Below are 14,189 nucleotides of genomic sequence, written 5' to 3' on the forward strand. Positions count from 1 at the left end.
TTGGGATTGCTTTAATGAAAGGCGGTATATAAATTTAACAATAAATAAACAAAATAAAAGCCAGGATGGTACCCAGAATTGCAGTGGAATAACCCTTCAAACGCTCAACTTTTAGGTGAAAAGTTGGAGCCACTCTGAGTCTGGGTGGACTACAGGTCCTTGAGAGAGAAGGTTGGGATAGACGGGAAAATGCCAAAGGAGGTCCTGAGGAGAGGGCAATCAGATTGGAGAACCATGGCCTCTGAGGCCAATGAGGTGCTATCAGAATGATCTCTGCTCTAACTAAGTAGCTTACTTAAGAGTTTCTCTATGACAAATGTTGGCAGAAAAGCACAGAGAGGTCCGGGAGGCTAAGGTGCTATCTAGGGGTGTGCAAACAGGTTTGAATCCAAAGCAGTTAGATATTGAACTGGTTCAGTTCAAAGGTTCAGGGTCAAGCTGAACCACCCCTGGTTCGGCTTGACCCCGGTCCAAACACCCCCCACCCCACAGGGGTTCATCGAGCCATTTTTTCCCCTTTTAATATACCTCTCTGGGGGGCTTCTTCAAGGTGGTGGTGGGTCCACAGAGGTTTCCCCTCTTCTGGCTGGCCCTCCCTCATGCAAAAATCCGGGCCTATTTCCTTGTGCAGTTGCCATTTTGGAGGCTGCTGCACATGCACAGTGGGACCCTGCATGGCTGGCTATGAAATTGTTATTTGCCCTCCCTATTCATAAGAGTGCCTGAGACCAAGTGGACCACCAGGACATCAGCAATTGGAACTGCTAAGAGCGACATGACATCAGGAAAGAGAGCATATATCTTTTGGGAGCAGGTACCAATTAGTCTATAAGAGAGTGGTGCTTGCCATTCAGCTGTCATGGCAGAGCAGAATAGGTGGGGGAATGGGGCCATGGTAGATGGAGTAGAAGAGGAGGGGAAAACTTCCTGTCCCAGAGAGGACACAGTCTGTGTGGTGTCTGCTCGGGAGTGGTGCTGGGGCTAGGCCAAGCAGATGAGGAGGAGCAGGCTGTGGAGATGGCTTTTTTGGAGGGGAAAGCACTTCCTCCACTGATGATGATGATGATGATGATGATGATGATGATGATGATGGCAGCCTTCTGCTTGTGCCGGAAAGCTTCAGGCCTGGGTACAAAGCCTGGGAAGAAAGCCCTCACTCCGTAGGTGGGATGGAGTTGCAGATAGGGCTGGGTGAGGGGGAGGAAAAGGAGGGGTGAGAAGGCCCCCTGGGTTTTGCTGGTGGGTGCTCTGGGGCAACTGGAGGAGTGGGAAGGGGGAGCGGGCCCCAGATGAGGAATTAAGAGAGACTGGCATTCTTTGGTGATGAAGTATTTGAGTCAGAGCACCCCATCTTCTAGAAAGAGGTCCCATGGTCCCTGAGGTGATGGGGAGACCATACTCACATCTCTGGGCCAAGGAGTGTCTCTGGGCCCAGGAGTTGCTGGAATTCCTTGGTGATGAAGTCTTTGAGCCAGCGTACGCACCTCAGAGCAGACGATACCCAACACAGCTGTCAAACTCCCCTTCATTTTTACCCTTGCGAAAGTGTGAGTTTTGAAAAAAGCTGAAATACTGGCAATGGCCCCTCCACACATTGTGGGAGAAGTGGCAGGGCATACCAGAAAGTTTGGTAAAATAAAATAAAAACAAAAAGCTGCCGCAAATAGAGGATTTTTTTTTTTTAACCCTGAACACAATTCAGGCCAAGCTAGAATGCACAGCAGTAATTTTGTACTGGTCACTGGTTTGTACTGGTCACTGATCGCTTGCAGGGACTTTGGTTTGTACTGGTTTGTACTGGTCACTGATCGCTTGCAGGGACTTTGGGATAAATCCAGCTGATATGTGGACTCACACCCTCCATTCCAGAGGGGATGAGAGCTAAAAACCATGTGTGTAAAAGTCCATGGAAAAGGAGGGAGGTCTGGGGCAGGGTGAGAAGAATGGGAATGAGCTGCACCTATGGCTCATTTTTTACTCCCCCTGCCCCACCCAAATGGGCCGCCACTGTTATAAACTGCTTACAGAAAGGTAAATATAGACATGTGACAAATGTAACCATCTTTAACTCAAACAGAAACTCAAACAGAAGAAGAAATGTTGACATTTAAAATGATCTACAATAGAAGCCTTGGTGAACACAAAGTCCTAGACCAGCCAAAACAGGACAGGACAGAATACCATTTGCTTTAGGCCATGTACTTACATTCTTGAGCTACTTTCCATTTGAAAATGTCATTTTTGATAAATAGTGCCCATTGTATATTGGGGAAGAAATAGTCGTGGGTTAAGAAATGGAAGTCAGTGAATGTTGGAAAGGAAATAATGGCTAGTGGAAGGAAACGTTAATTACACCGGGCACCACTTTTTGTATGGGAGAAATCCACCAGACACTCACATCCATCATTTCTACTCATCTACCTTTCCTACTGGAACATTGGAAATGTATGGCCAATGTGCCAAAAGACAAAGCACTGAATATCTCTGATACATTTAGAAAATGAGGAAAGTGGTCTATCATATAATTTTAATGGGCTGTTGGAAGAATTCCAAATGGTTAAGTCCTGTTTATAATGCACCACTGCTTCACACTTCGAAGAACTGTGGAGTTCACAGAATATATTTAGTTACCCTGTTTCCCCGAAAGTAAGACCTACCCCGAAAGTAAGACCTAGTAGTAATTTCTGATGTACCGCTAATAAGCCCTTGTGCATTTTGGGGGGCTAAAATTAATATAAGACACTGTCTTATTTTCGGGGAAACACGGTAGACCTTCAGTTCAGCGTGAGAAACAGAAAGAGGGGGCAGGATTATTCATGCTTAAAGTTGCTGTGGCAAAGTAAATACAGTGTTTGACCAAGGAAACCTGAGTTCAAATCCCACCTTGCCTATGTGATCTTAGGCTAGTCGCTGAGGCTGTTCTCACATGCAGTCAAGCCCAGGCTTAGGTAGCCAAGCCTGGGCTTGGCTGCCTGCGAGAACTGCTGGGATCCTCACGAACCCCAGCAGTGCCTCAGTGCCAAACTCCGTGCCAAAGCCTTGCTCTTAAGGGTGCAAGTGCACCGTAAACCTGGCTGCCAGGACTATGTGGCAGTGCGGGCTGCTTGCAACTCGCACTGACACAGAGATTTGCCACAGAGATGTGTCACAGAGATGTGCCTAGAGTGCCCGTCCCCTGGGGGAATCCCCTAGTGCACTGCACTTGGTGTGTGGTGCACTGTGGGATATCCAGAGGCTGGGACAATGAGTCACGGTCTCAGAGTGATCTGCTCTGCTCTGCTCTGCTCTGCACTGCATGGAGGAGCAGCACTGATTGTGTGGGAGCACAGAGCATGCTTCCACCAAGCACAGCATGATCATCTGAGGGGAAGGCAAGGTTTGCAAAGGCTTTTCCCTGCCTGCCCACCTGGTAGGTCGTGTGAATGCCCCCAGTATCTCTCAGATTAAACTACTTTGCAGGATTGTTGTGAGTTTAAAACAAGATTCTGCCTTTCACTTCTCCTTTTTGGGAGAAAAAATTGACAAATAAGTCTCAGATCTGAGAGAACAAATGACCTATTCAAACAGGGACTCACACCCTCCATTCTGGAGGGGCTACGAGCTAAAAACCATATGTGAGAGAACAATACAGATCTAAGAGAACAAATAACTTCATCCTGCTTAAAAATAAAAACACTGAAAGTGGAACTGATGGGGGAAACTACAGCCCTCATGAGGAACGCATTTAGGGTGTTTTGGTTTTTAATTATTTCTATTCAAAATGAATATGTCTCATAGCCATTAATATATCAGAATGATGTACTTCTTTGTGAGGTAATTAGTTTAGAGCAATTCCAGTTTCCCTCCAGGAAAGAGTCTAGTGGACATTAACTCAAATCTCAGGCACTTTGCAGCGATGAACACAAGAAACATCTGTACAGGGTTCCCAGGACTGTAAGCACAGAATACTGATTATTGTAGAAGTACTGTGGTCTATCTCTCTATCAGACTCCAAGGGAAAAACATGTCCCTTGAAAAGATTTTAAATTCCACCAATGTGTGACAAAACCCCAAATTTGATCAAACTGCTTGACATGCAGGCATATTCAGGCTGGCAGGCAAAACAAATGTGTAGCTGGCTTCATTGAAATGCAGCTTCAATGAATATTTAATGTCCTCCCGTAATGAGGCCTTTAATAGTTTTAATGCTGCTGTTCTGGGTGGATTGATTTTTGTCATTCTGTCAAAGGGTCAAACAGAAAATCAGAATAAAAAAGATGAAAGCCAGTGACTGTCACAAATGGCACATTTCAAATTTATGTTATTTTACAAATGACCTTGAAAGGCTGATAGGTATCACTTCCAGCTTTGCAAGCAGCAAAGGATGACTATGATTTGGAGAAGTTACGTTAAGAAAAACTTTTGGGCTTTGGTGTGCCACTTTTGAATATTGTTCATGTGAAATTAACAGTGGAAGAGAGATGTTTTTAAATTGAATGTATGTTCTGATCAATGTAGCTCATTCAGTTTACAAACAGGATTTGACTACACCTTCTTAGAGGTACTTATAAAATATTGGTTAAGTTAGCTTACTTTAAATTAATATTTGTCTTCTTTTATATACAAGCTCTCTCTCACACACACAGAGGTGGAAAGATGGGGTATATATTTTATATAATATAAATAAATAAATACATAAAATTCAATTAACAATGAGATGTATTTCTTGAGATGTAATATAATATATTTGAGATGTAATATATTTTTCAGTAAATATATTTAGGACTAACAAATATATAACATAAATATAGCTAACAATTCTTGCAAATGTTAAAACTAGTGCAGATACAGAAATAAACAGCCTTACCAGATCACACAGCCTTATAAGGACTTGTATTCTATTTACAACAGTGGATAGTTTTACTGCTTTCCAGAAAATATATGCTAGTCCAGATCACTAATAGATATCCTGACCCCAAGCAGTTTGATTTTTGCTGAGGAAACCAGATACTCATGAATGAAGTGTCACCTATATAGAAGAAATTCAAGAATGACTTGAAATCAAATATGGTGGTGAGGGACCTGTGGTGATATTTCAACAGAAAACATAAGCTTCAGCACTAATTTTTAAAAATATTTTTGCCTAAGGATATAATTCTTGAAATCAGTTCTAAAAGTGATTATTAACTCTCTGCAATGAGAGCTAGACAGAAATTCAGAGGGCCATATATCTTTGAAGAAATAATATTTTGAGCCTGGGGCCTTCTGCATTCTCCCAGCTCTCTTCATAAGGTGTCCTCCCTCCCATGGCCTCAGAAGTGCTCTGCGGAGTCTATTTCTCCCTACCCACAAACACAAGAGTTTGGGTATTAGGCATGGCAGCTATTAAAAGGAGTGGAGGAGGCAGAGAGAAGAAAATAGCTTGTGGGTTTCTGGAGTTAGGAGTGACTTTTCCTTCCCCCCACCCACCCAACCTTTGAATATTTTCCATTAAGTTCTGCACGGCAAAAGCCTTCACCTGATAACTCACCATACTTCCTCTAGGTCCACTGCTCGTGGGTCACTGTTCATGGTTAGACTAGTCAGACCCTGTTCTTTGAATAGTATGGAAAATGTTTTTGGAGCTTTCACCTACAGGGCCAACATCAGTCTTAGGTAGTTGGTCAAGCTAGGAAGATAGAGATCAACCTAGAAGATATATTTCCTGGACTTCATCTGGCTCCCACTACTCCAGGGATACTCCATCTCAAAATGCCCATGCTTTCCCTCCATCCCCAGTTCTGATCTTAGGGAAGGGGCCATAAGGCCCCAAGCACATGTTTTGCAGGCACAAGGTCTAAGGTTTAGTCCATGGCACCTCCAGCTGAAGGATCTCACAACAGCAAGGCAGTGCCTCTCCTAGTGCCTCTCTGCTCAAGGCAGTACAGAGGTACCAATGAGCACTGAGCTAGATCGCCCAGTGGTCTAACTTGGTTTAATGACAGTTTTCTGTGTTCAGCCATAGCTGGCAAGGACCACTGGGAACTTCTGTTCCTGTGGTATTATTTGTGCTCATGAAATTAATGACCCTGAATTTCTATGCCCAGGGTGGCTCCTTGTGTATTGTGAACTCCTGACCTTATGGTGCCAGCCTTCATTATTATGCTGATGATTTAAACCTATATGGCTTATGTTGCCCATCAGTGTCAGGTCTAATTACATCATTCAAATTAGTAACTGCTACATAAAATGCTTAAACAAATATTTGCCAAACAGAACACTGGGAAACCTGTGTTGGACCCAGATGTCGATTCCTCATATTAAGAAGAATAGTGGTACTGCAGCAATAATGGGAAGAGTAGCTTTCATTGGCCATGGATAGCCAATGAAAAATACGGGGGATAAAAAATACATGTACAGTATACGAAGTAAACCATTTGCATGGGCTGTAAAGTAGTACAGAGTAACATTGAATAGAAGCATGTAAGACCACTGACTGGATATCATGGCTACTTTAGGAGCCTTTGGCAAATTTACCTGTCCCATTTTTAATACAAACATGCAGTGACACTGTTTTCAGTCATTAAAATATTACAACTGATAGGTCAGAAGATTAGCCACCTGGCTATTTGGATATTAATACCACATTCTTCCTGCCTCTTGTTCCTGTTCCCCAAATGCCCATCAACTTAATTAACTGAACAGCTCTCATAAGAACAGCTGGAGTGGTTGTGAGACAGGCTTTTTAAAAAGTTCAACCCCAGTGCCAAAACGAAAACAAAACCGTCTTCTATTCCCTTTCTCAGTAAGGGAAAGGATGTTCAGGTGCTGCCAACAGCAGCACACACAAAAGCCCAAAGAGCTCTTTAGCTACAGAGCACTGCAAGTGCAGGTTATTTATATATTTGGATTTTAGCCCACCCTATCCAGAGGGCTCAGAACTCATCACAGCATTTAATGCAGAGCAACAAAGAAAACCTCTAGAACTTGTATAATAATTTTCCAGTCAAGGAGCAAGCCAGGATTTCTAATACAGTGGAGGCCAATGTTTTTAGACCACCCTCGGCCATGAGAACGCCTCCTGTTGCCTTAAACAACTATACCATTTCATCCTTGCTGCCTCCCTATGCCTGAAACCCCATCAAATACCTGTCTGATATTACTTCCCTCACTCTCTTTCTCTTTTTCTTCAAAGACCTGCTCAAACCCTGGGGCCATTCATACGACCTACCAGGTGGGCAGGCAGGTGGGGGAAAGGTTTCCCAAATCTTGCCTTCAATGAAATGATGATACAACGGGCACTACATTGAATCCGTTATTGATATTGAGGGCATTTTTCATTGGAACCAATAGGGACTGTATTGAATCAGATCCAATTATTGTTCCGATTTGATGCACAGCCCTAGACATATGCAAATCCCCATACCTTGGGATTGCCTCTTGTTTGGCCTCTTGCTCAGTCAAGAGCTGGAAGATATTGGCAAGAATGACATATGCTATAGCCTAGCCTCTTGGACCGCCCTCTTCTGTCCATGAATACCACAAATGGCTGCTGTCTGTGCCGCTTCTGGCTAGGGATGTGCACAAAACCACCTTGATAGGGATTCATTGAGATAACTCATACAGCCACCAAGAATCCAATTTGTGTTTGGACTTGCTGTGTATGAGTTCTCTCAATGAATCCCTATGAAGATCTTACACACACACACACACACACACACACACACACAAACACACACACACACACACACGAAGCTACTCTGATAGAGATAGACTTGATAAAAGGACAGTAACTGAAATAATTCCGGGTGGGGGGAGAACCATGAACCCCACCGGCTTGGGGCTGCTTGAGGGGAGTTGTGGTACAACCCACCATGCCCCTAGACCCACTTTGGGGTACCCTAGCACCCACAAATGGGGGAATGGGGCTGCCTCAAATCCCCATTATTCCCTATGGGAGAAATGCAAAAATTGGAAAAATCTTCAAAAATTCATTAAAAATTGTAGGAGCATCCAATTGCTTTGGGGTTCAGTGGGTGGTTGGCATCCTGAGTGCCAACCACCCACCCCAGATTTGTGCCCCTAGATGCTCTATATAGGGAGTAATGGGCCAGTTTGAGTTCCAGGGGGTTCAAGCAAAAGCAAACCAAACCTACCCACCCTTGTTCGAAGCTGGTTCAAATTCAAACCAAACAGGCCAAGCCGGTTTTGTGCACATCCCTAGTTTGGCTCGACCCCAAACCTTTGAACCGAACTGGTTTGATGTCAAACCAGTTTGGATTCAAGTCGGTTAGCATATCTCTACTTCTGGCAACTGTGTTGCTGACTGGTCACTAACACACTAAGGCAAGTAGAATAAAAATGAAGAAATTGCAAACCCTGGGGCCAGGCTCTAAGAGTGCATGCTCAGGTGATATTTTTGACATTTTCTTTTGGATAGCAGACCACACATCCATGTCACAAACTGCTGGGGTTTTCTGTGATGTACTGGAAGGAGATGGCCACAAGTGGAGGAATGCATGTCTGAAACCCACTTCAGGATGGAGATCTAGGTTTCTAGTTCTTTGAATCTAAGCCCAAATATTTATTTTTCTCTGTTAATCAGTTATTGTCCAAAGACCATTTTTAGCTACCATTAGTGAAAAGGCAGTGAGTAGATGGCAAATATTATCTAGTTTTTAATGAAAGGTTTTAGAACTGGAGATGATATAGAACAGTGATCTTCACTGTTTTTCAAGTGGGGCAAAAAACTTTGGCAAACTTTGCCACTTTGGCAAATAACCTTCAACATTTTCCATTGTGCTGTCCTCTGCGAAGTACTGTACTTTTCACAGTGCGGGGAGCATGTTTTAAGAGAAATGGAACTCTCTCTTAAGTGATCTAGAAGGAAAGCACTGGGAAGGGCTCCACTTCCCAGCATTCATTGCATGTCTTCCAAGATGGTGCAGGGGCTCAAGAGGGATCTGTTTCCTTCAAGGAGCCCCCTAGCGCTGGGCAAAGTGCAGCACTGCATGACAGTGGAATAGGAAGCCCTCTAGTAGCCCATGTTCCAGACTACATGAGGGTCCCCCTCCTGTCCCACCAAGCACCTTGCTCCCCTCCATTATCATATGGGGCCCCAGCACTGGTCCCTCTATGTGACACCCTGCCTTGCTGCCTCCTCTTTTACTGCTACTGCTACCGCTTTTGTCACATCACCTTCCCCGCCTCCTCCATCCTCCTGCATTCACTGCCTGTCTGCCGCATCACATGGGCCATGTAAATGCTAGGGATGTGCCAAAACGTGATTCAGAAGCCAAATTGTGGGGCCCCTCCCTTTAAAAATGAGGGCTTCCCCAGCCTAAGCAGAGGAGACCAGGTCTGTACCATCGCCATACTCCCGGCACTCCCCCCAGGATCATCTGTGCACCAGTGGGGTGTCTCCCAGCTGCTCCTGCACTTGACTCTGGCATGCACATGGTCTCTGTGCACATGCACTGGCCATTTGCATGGTCAGCATGGTTGCTAACCACGCAGATGGCCATTGCACAATTTGCCTTCTGAATCGTGTTTTGGCAGATCCCTAGTAAATGCCATGCAATGTCAGTGCTTCTTCTGACAGCAATGCTGTCCCCCAGTGCTGTCCCCCAAAGAGTCCTGCACCCAAAGAGTCCAACTCACACACAATTTCAAGGGGCTGGGGCCCGCTCCCCCACTTTGTGAAAAAAAAAATACAATACTTTCCACTTTGTGAAAAAAATACAACTTGGCTGCTCAAGAATGCCAGCTTGAGGCTTGCTTTTAAAGCCAATCCCAGAAACTCCCCCCACCAAATGTTCCACTCCCGGCACTGTGATAGGATACCCTGCTTCTGTTGCCACCTGGAGTGTTTGTGCTTGTGAACATATATCATTGCTGCTTCCTTCTCGGGGAGCAAAGCACTTAGTGCCCATCCTGTCATCTCATCCCCTATCCCTCCTTCTTGGTGGGTGGGAGGAGCAAAGAACAGAGTGGGAAGAGGGAATGCCCCTGTGGTGCCACTTGAGAGGCTGACGAGTCTGAGGTGAGATGTGGCAGTGTCCCTGTTGCAGGGCAACTTCACAGCTGGATAGGTGACAGGAGGCGTGGGACTGGTGCTCGGAGAGGCGGCCAGCAAGAATCTCCACAGCCATGGAGCAGCCATGGTCCTGGGCATGTCTGCCCCACTGCCTCTATGATTGCGGTTTATTTATTTATTAATTTATTAATAAATAATGGTTTGAAAATCATCCTGAACCTGTGGTTATGGTGGTGTCCGGGATCAGACATAATGCTTCTCACTCTGGCCAGAAAGACTGGACCACTTACCTGGTCAGGTGGCGAGAATGAAGGAAACCAAAGTATCCTCAGCCGCAGTGGTGGCCCATTCAGCCCTCTTCCCCAGTCAGGGGAGAGCCAGGAAAAGAGGGAGACTGCTGCCCTGGTTTGGGTCAGCATGGCCCGACAGGCTGTCACCTTGTGGCGATGAGGAGAGGGCTGTGCCCATCCCATTGCTCCAGCCCGGTTTGATGATGCCAGCAGTGGGGGTAGGGCTTGAGTAAGATGTCCTCCCTGAGGCCAGTGATAAACTAAGGTAATTGCCCAGGCTGGGAGGGAGGAGCAAGGGAGAAAGGAAGGGGATTGCCCTGGATGCAGGGCAAAGGAAGAGGCAGCCAAAGATGAAGAGATCAGTCAGGACCAAAGCTGTCTGGTCTTAATGGCTTCCGGGGAGAAACATAGACCCTTCTCCCACTGACAGATGGAGGAGGACAAGGGTGAAAGTTAACCCCCTTCCCACTATCTTTGAGGCAAAGCCAAACCTTGAGAGCTCTGACAGAATAGACCCTACAATGGCCATCAAAGGCATCAGGTGACAAAGCAGGACACTGTGGTTTCACAAATTCAGATATCCTGGAGTTCCAAACTCTGCCATGTTTAATTTCAGTTTCATGTTACGTTTGAGTTCAGGCATCATGTTCTTCACCAAATGATGTAAACTGGCTCTGCAGTGCAATCCTATGTATGCTTCTTAGAAGGAAGTCCTATTGTGTTCAGTGGGGACCTACTCTTAGGTAAGTGTGCACAGGATTGTAGTCTTCATAGACAATCATAAGAAAGCTGTTGGAATCCCATTGTGTCTTTCATTTAATCCCCAATTTCAGAATGTCAGCAAAAGCTTTATTGTAAAGACACACGTTTTCTGTGCAAAAAATGGCCACAATCAAAAGGTTAAAAACTGAAGTGTTTGTGTGTGTGTGTGTGTGTATTTCCTTCTACCCCTTTGCCTCACACACACACAAAGCAATTTAGTACACTACTAAAGAAGTCCTGACATTTGTAACAAATATTGAATCATACTAGCGGGAACTGGGCTAAATCAATTGAAAGGATCAAAATTCTACAACAATTTATGACAAGCACAGAAGTTGTGCCTTCTCTCAGTCTTTTGAGTATGAAGGACTTCCACGGTTAGAGAAGGTTATTGGGTGAGGTGAACATGTGTGTACTCAGTAACATTTTTTCTTAGAAGGATTTACTGATGAGTTTTGCTTCACACCCAGGGTTCACCTGATAACCACATTTGAAGTCAGTATGAAATCAGCTGCCCTGTTTCCCAGTGAGATTGTCTACTGACCCTGAAGAGTTTGATTTTTTTTAAAGAAAGGCCTAAGATTGTGTGTTTCTGTTTTGCAGGCAATTTTGGCATGATGCAGTATGATTTGGATTTTTAGATTAATCAAAATGGGTTAATTTATGTGGGATTTTGTCTTGGAATAGTGATTGGGCTTGATGGTTCTTTTTCTCAAACATTCATGAAGTCAGATAATTATAGAGCTGGCAGGGCCAAAGGCCCATCCTATATAATAAAAGGCTAAGTGAGTGGCCGTGGCTTTGGAACGTTGGGGATCTGCGTCCCTGCCTCCCTGGGCTGTTCTGGGCCTGTGCGAAGCGCAGGCCCAGAAGAGCCCAAGGGACACAGGACTGCAGACACCAGTGTCCCACAGCCACGGGCAGCCATTAGCCGGTGTGTGGCGGCGGGGGAAAGTGGCCGAGGCACGGCGAGAGGAGGCCGAGGCAACCAGAAGCGGCCGCCCTGAAAAAGGCGAGGGCAATGGCGGCGGGGGAAGACCGAGATGGGGGACAGGGAAGCTGGGCGAGGTGGCGGCGAAGCTGCCAACGAGGCCCCCGCCTGCTCACAGCCGTCGCCCCCGCCTGCTCACCCGCCCTCCCAGCTGCCCAAAATCACCTTCCCCGCTCCCCCCCCAAAAAGATTAAGGGCCAAAATGGCCCATGAGAAGGTCGCCGCCCCCGCCTATCGCCCTCCCGCCCACCCAGCTGCCGAAGACCACCTTACCCGCTCCAGCCCGAGGGAAAAGAGAGGAGCTCACGAGCAGAGCTCCTCTCTGTGCTAAGTCACTGCTCAAACTGCCGCTATGGATGCAAAGGACGCCTATTGCGTCCATTGCGACAGTATGGGCAGCAGCTTAACACAGAGAGTAGCTCTGTTCCCGAGTTCCTCTCTTCTCCTTCGGGCTGGAGCGGGTAAGGTGGGCTCCGGCAGCTGGGTGCGCGGGAGGGCGATAGGCGGGGGCGGCCACCTTCTCATGGGCCATTTTGGCCGTTATTCATCCACCCCCCCCCCAAAAAAAAGTATAAGCAAAATAAGGAAGAACAAAAACAGAGACAACAACAACAAAAAACAACAACAAAAACAAAAAGAGAGAGGGGACAAGGGGGAAAAAAAGAGACAGAAAGAGAGAGAGAGAGACAGAAAAGACGGGATAGAAAGCTAGCGCCCGTTATCATAACGGGCTTAAAAATACTAGTATAATATAACACCCATAGGCAAAGCCATCTATATCCGTCAGGCTGGCATAGATTAACCCTCACAATCTAAGACATGAAATGTGACTTGCAGAATGGATTTACACCTAATCACGTCAAGTCATGCAGTGAAAAGGAGGCCATTCTCAAACCACCCTACTAATTAATTAATTAATTAATTAGTTTGTTTATTATATTAGTACACCACCCGAAAAGTCCATCTCTGGGCGGTTTACAGCAACATAAAACAACAGAAATTAAAACCTTAAAACAAGCCTCTTATTTCAGCAGGCAGTGGTGCGATTCTCACGACCAACAAAATCAGGCTAGGAGAGCCTAGCCCGATTTTTGTTGGTCGTAAGAACCACCGGGCTCATAGCCGAGCCCAGTGGTTCTTGAGCGGGTAACCCGCTCGAGAACCCCTGCTAAAAAGCAGGTTTGTGGAGCGAGCACTCCAGCAAACCTGCTTTTTAGGCTCGTGAGTAGCTGTGGCGCGGCTTCACGCTGCGTCTACTCATGAGTGGACTCCCGGCTGGGAGGTGAAAAGCCGCCTCCTGGCTCGGGGGTCTCCCCAGTATGCCCTGCGTGCTTGCGCAGGGCATACTTGGGCTTGTGGGGGCCGCGCGGACCCTGCTCCCCCCACCCCCCGCTGGCTCCATCATGGAGCCGGCCATCCTCCCTGCCCGTCTGTGGCCTCCCTGCCCGTCTCCCTACAGTTTCCACAAAAGCGGGTCTCACAGATCGTGAGACCCGCCTCAGTGTATTCCAGAGTCTAGGAGAGGCAACAGAGAAGGCCCGTCCCTGTGCAGCCACCAGATTAGTGATGGTAACTGCAGACAAAGCTCTCTGGATGGTCTCAATGGCTGATGGGGCTCATAGTGAAGAAGACAATGAAGCTATTCAGACGAGCAGAAAAAAGGGTTAGCTTCTGAAAGCAGATAGAACCCTATTTTTACCTCATAGCAAACAGACGGGTACATGCTGCAAATCCGGTAGGGAGTGTGAGTGACAGACGATTAACTTTTTAAGGTTCTCCAGCCGTTGCTAGCATTGTTGGTCCTCCAGCCCCGCCCATGGCAACAGCAGTCCATGAGTGGACAGAGCAAGCACATGACTCAAGGAGACCACTCACAGGGCTCCAAGCTGCAGTCCCGCTTTGTAGCTCTCTGATTGGTAGCCTTAGTTAACACTTTCCTGGCAATTGCAGCACTGTCAAAGGAACTGAGCTCCATCAGGAAGAGTTCAAAGGAAGAGTCACACCCCCCCCCCCAACGCACTCCTCAGATCCAAGAGGGACACAGCAGATGCCTCCTGAAGCAATTGCCCCCTGAAGCAATTGCCAGATGCCGATGAGAGCAATTGCAAGATGCCCCCATAAGTAGCCCAGGCACAAGGCACACTCCGTACAC

The sequence above is a fragment of the Hemicordylus capensis genome, chromosome 1, assembly GCF_027244095.1.
Source record: "Hemicordylus capensis ecotype Gifberg chromosome 1, rHemCap1.1.pri, whole genome shotgun sequence".
NCBI lineage: Eukaryota > Metazoa > Chordata > Lepidosauria > Squamata > Cordylidae > Hemicordylus > Hemicordylus capensis.